This window comes from Halyomorpha halys, unplaced genomic scaffold (assembly GCF_000696795.3).
Source record: "Halyomorpha halys isolate HHAL.00 unplaced genomic scaffold, Hhal_1.1 Scaffold95.1, whole genome shotgun sequence".
NCBI classification, from domain to species: domain Eukaryota; kingdom Metazoa; phylum Arthropoda; class Insecta; order Hemiptera; family Pentatomidae; genus Halyomorpha; species Halyomorpha halys.
Genome location: NW_027108063.1, coordinates 391,885 through 397,084, shown reverse-complemented (window position 1 = coordinate 397,084; position 5,200 = coordinate 391,885). Strand labels below are relative to the sequence as shown.

At 31.1% G+C, this 5,200-nt stretch overlaps 1 protein-coding gene across 1 annotated transcript in view; it reads left to right on the top strand.

The window, feature by feature from the left end:
• The first annotated feature begins 4,117 nt into the window (after nt 1–4,117).
• The window catches only part of LOC106677359 (outer dynein arm-docking complex subunit 4), a 41,769-nt gene continuing 40,686 nt past the window's right edge, over nt 4,118–5,200 (top strand). The window contains exon 1 of the mRNA XM_014415244.2: nt 4,118–4,245. The gene's annotated coding sequence lies outside the window, so the exon portion shown is untranslated. The remainder of the gene's footprint in view (nt 4,246–5,200) is intronic.

Genomic DNA, 5,200 nt, shown 5'->3' with positions numbered 1-5,200 from the left:
TGAAAAATTAATAAATAATAAAAATTAATTAAAATTTCACAGTCGTTTTGGGTCATCCTTGCTGTTCGTTTTGTAGTGAAAAATTACCAGCACTTTTTGATCTTACAGTATGCTCCCCTAGCGCCTGGTTTATATTGCGTGCAGCTTTAGAAGCATAATTACCAAGTTTATACTCATACAAAAAATTACAGGAATATCGGTGGAATTCATATCGGTGCACAATTCAAAACAAATTCCAAAAAGGAACACTTATGAGAAAATCATCACTCATGAAATGTGACTCTGCCGATGGATAGTACGACTAAAAGCGAAGTTATACAAAAAGAAAAAAAGAAACGAATGAAAACAGGGAGAGAAATATTTGTATGTAAAAAAATCCGAGTCTCACATGCACCAACTTAATAGTACAAGTATTTATTTTTAAAAAAGTGTAGTATGCGCAGTTTTAAGTTTCTTTTCAAACTCTTTAGAGGTAAATTAATTTGAATATGATTATAAAGAATCTGAAGATGGTTTGTATAATGGCGAAGCGTTGTAAAATAATTGTTAAATATATGAAATAAATGTTAATAATATAGCTGATGTATTTTTATCCTTACTTTATTTGAAAAATTGTTCTTCAACGAAAATAGCAATGCATCAGTAGAAAATACAACTGTATGCCAGTGTTTATAAATCAGGAGCTTCATAGAATTAACAAAACAATTTCCATACTAAAGTATAGTTTTAATTTGTTTACACGAGACATGTCAGGAGTTAGAATCCAAATCTGCATATATCAGCTAACGAATTCGAAACTGATAGATATTAACTGTCCAGTTGGTAATACAACGTGCATACATAGGCGAGTTCATTTGAATAGTAGGTCCATAGCGTCATCAAAAGTCAACTAGATTATCTCACCGTACAAATGGAAGCTGGATTTATAAAATATATATTGCATGCCCTACTATTTGTAACACAGGACGGATATATATCCTTAATAATACTCCATATTATTATACTCTTCATATAAGGTATTTGGAAATTGTTCCGTACGGTAAATTCATAAACACCTGTATTAAATGTGAACTATGTAAACAGGTTATTTCTTTAAAAACATTCATGAAACTTTCATAATAATTGTATTTCATCAGGATAACTGTTAATATAGAAAAAATAATTGATTTTCGTATTTTTTTTATTATTAATTTTTTTTTGTTGCCAATTTTATCATAAAATTACGTAACGGATAGTCCATGTTAATTAAACACACTTTTGGAACAAATATTTTCTTACAATTAGGCACAATTGATGTATTAGTACAGAATTTGAAAAATATGAAATTTCACTGAAATGTCGAGTTGACATATTACATCGTTCCCCTAATTTGATTTCTGACATATTATGACCGGTAATTGTAACTCAGCTGTCAAGCTCTCACAATGGACTGAAAAAATAGAACCACAGGATTTGGAATATCTGTTGAAATTTCCCTAGTTAAGCTAGTTAAGTTTTATTTTTTTTTTAAAGATTAGGACAAGAAAAAGTAGGATGTTATTAAAGGATATTATAGGGCAGTAAGTCATGGGTTTATGACCAACAGTAAATGTGATTTTGTGGGATTAATTCGAATTTATTTTAATCTTCCAGTTCTGACAGCATTGCTGTGGGATTGAAGGGTTCTGGATACAATGGAAAGGTCATTGTTCACTGACAATAAACATATGTCATCAACAGTGTTTAGATGGGTCGGGATGCCAGCTAAAAAAACTGTATAAATGATATGACCAAGGATAATACCTTGAGGTACACCAGCAGACTGAGGAAAGAGGATTATATAAGCGCTGATGTGATTTACTTTAAAGAATCTTTCAGAGAGATAAGAATGGATAAGGAGGAAGTATATAGGGAGTAGGAATTTACGGATCTTGTATAGCAGTCCCGGGTATTCATCAAAACCTTTTTTTTTTTTTAAATATTTATTTATTGCTATTTACAACTGTACATTATAATAAATTTAGTAAATCTGATCTAAGTTAAATTGGAATGTTACAGGCGCGTAGAGAAACTACCCATTGGTAGCACTCTAATGACATTTTACATTAGCTGGTCTCCTGGCTATGTTCTTTTCAGGCACCTCGGAGGATTATCAGGAATGGAAGAGGATGGAAAATTAGAAACTAGGGGATTTGAGTGGTTAGGGAGTTTATAATGGAAGGAGTGATATCTGATTCGGGATCAAAACCTTAAACTTAATATTAGCATTATACTCTCAATAATTTTATGGCCAAATTGATCAAGGCTTGAATGATTCAAGGTTAATTTTATAAGCCTTTAAAAAGCCGGTAAAGGAAAAAAGTTCAATTCATAATAAATATCAGTTATTATTTAGTATTAGTTGAAGATGATTTGCTTTATGCATAACATTAGGTAAAACCGTTTTAAATGAATTCATTTATTTATTTTATTTGTAGTTCACTGCGTGATTGACTATTTCTAATAAACCAAGGAATATATACTGCGATTCTTAGGACCTTGTTTTAATATGTTTGTATTTTTTTTCGCTTCGTACTGGATGCTGCACAAGGCACTTCACAATTGTACATCAGTAATGGCGTTGTTATTATTTTATAAGTGAGAATGGTTGTAACTGGTTTTAATTTGGATTTTTTATTGATGAGAGGATGGAGTATTGCTAACCTTGTTAAGATCTGGTTTGTAATATTGTTATGGTGATTATATCAGCATACTTTGTGGTTAAGCCACAATTCAGATGAGCATCGAGTAGGGATGCGACATCGATGTCGATGTTTTTTTAACATCGATGTTTTACGTTTGTCGAAATATTAAAAGTTTTTTTTTCCAAAAGTAACTAAATGAAAACAAAAATTTACGGTATAAACAATTTCCTATCAGCAATGTGGTGGGATAAAAAAGGACCTCCAACCATCACGCTATCGACGTAATAAAGATAAATTACGACTAGGAAAACATCGATGTTTTAAAATATCTATGCTTAATATTAAAATGTCATTGCATAGAAATCTTTCCCTAAAATACATCAATGTCTTTGAACAACAATTTCAGAAACATAAGGTCTGTTCTTACGATCACGCATTCTTCGGCCTGTCAGAAGTGATTTTTGGAACAAAGAATCCGACATCGACTACAAAAAACATCGATGTTTTTTAGGTTATGTACTGTAACCAACATATTTTAAAACATCGATGTATTTTGGGTAATGTATTGTAAGTAACGATATTTTAAAACATCGATGTTTTTTGTAGTCGATATAGGATTCTTAGTTTCAAAAGCCACTTCTGACTGGCCGTAGAATGCGTGATCGTTTGAACAGACCTTATGTTATTCAAATGGATGTTCAAAAACATCGATGTATTTTGGGTAGTGTATTGTAAGCAACGATATTTTAAAAACATCGATGTTTTTTGTAGTCGATGTCGAATTCTTAGTTTCAAAACCCACTTATGACAGGCTGTAGAATGCGTGATCGTTGGAACAGACCTTATGTTTCTGAAATAGTTGTTTAAAAACATCGATGTTTTTTGGGTAATGTATTGTCAGCAACGATATTTTAAAACATTGATGTTTTTTGGAGCCCATGTCCTATTGGTTGATTGAAAAAGCACTTCTGACTGGCCGGAGCATGGGTAGTCTTTAAAACAGTCTTTATGTTACTGAAATGGTTTTAAAAAAAACATCGATGTTTTTGTATCGATGTTTTTCTAACATCGATGTTTTAGTATTGAACATCGATGTTTTTAAACATCGATGTTTTTTTGTCGATGTCGCATCTCTAGCATCAAGGATTCTTATTGCTTCGTTTCCATGATTCCACTGCAATTGGTTTCTGACAGAACTATTCCTTTTCCTTGAATATGCGTTAGGCACCTTGGATTGATGTATAATAAGGTGCCTTCTTTTTAGCCTGTTGATGTGTGATGTGCTATATCTATTCTTTAATTACTTCAGTTACTTTGGAGAGGTTGGCTTAGACTGGTTAGTCATTACTGATGTTATATAAAGATGAGTTTTCATTTTCTAAATCTGATAATATCCTATCTTTAACTAAGATATTAATTTTTGTCTAGGTTTTTAAGTAAAATGGACACAAAACCAAAAAAGAAGAAACGACCCGATAAGGCAGAAAGGGAGAAAGAAGGAATTCGCAGAATTTTTAAAGAAGAGGCCCAATCACACCTTCGAACAAGGATGTATTCCGAGGCCTTTGAATGTTATACACAGGTAATTATTTCTATAAGTTAACTTATCTTATTGATCGTTTTAATTAATTATACCTAGAGTTAATTAAAGTAACCTCTTTATTGTTATTACTAACAACCTATAACATGGCTATTACAGAGGAGTCAGTATAGCTTGTGTCAATTATGGAACAATTAGTAAAGCATACACTGTCAAAACAAGATACACACATCAACATGCATGTTCTCAATCAATATTTAAATTAATTTATACATTTGTAACTACTAACATTACAAAGCTGATGTATTTTTTTATAATCTAGATATCAATATGCAATTGCATATATATATTTTTTTATTATAATACTCTATAATTGCAAGTTTATTACTACAAACATATATTATTCCTCAGAGGTATGTATTTAGTGAGTTACATAATCCCATATAATTTATCATATTATGTAAATTATAATTTCTTGGAAGATCAATAGTTATACAATATCTGTAACTTTTGAGCAATATTTTCTGGGGCAATAGTATGTAGACTTCCAGAGGTATAAAATGACTATGCAAATAGTATGGTCCAATTCTCTATGGAGTGTGAGAAAATTGATATTTTATTGATGATGTCCCGTGTTGGCATCATTTGGATTAATTTAATCGCAAGGCCCATTAACGGGTAATAAAATAGCAAAAGTAATTTTATTATTTTTTAAAAATCCCTTTTCTTGTTAATATTTTTTCTTAGGTTTGATTGAAAAATATTTTTTCAGGTTTCTGCTTGCAATGCTTATGCAAATAGGTATAAATTTTCTTATAAATGAAGTCGAGGTTTCTTTTAGTCTAGCTTTGGCTCCTGATTTTCCAACAATTTAGTGTGGAATAAGGTTTTTTGACACGGCGTCTCGTAATCTTGTAATCATCAATTTTAGGCGCTACTTATATATTGCTCGATTAAACTATCTTAAAGTCTGCTCTTCCTGTTTTAATCTAATACG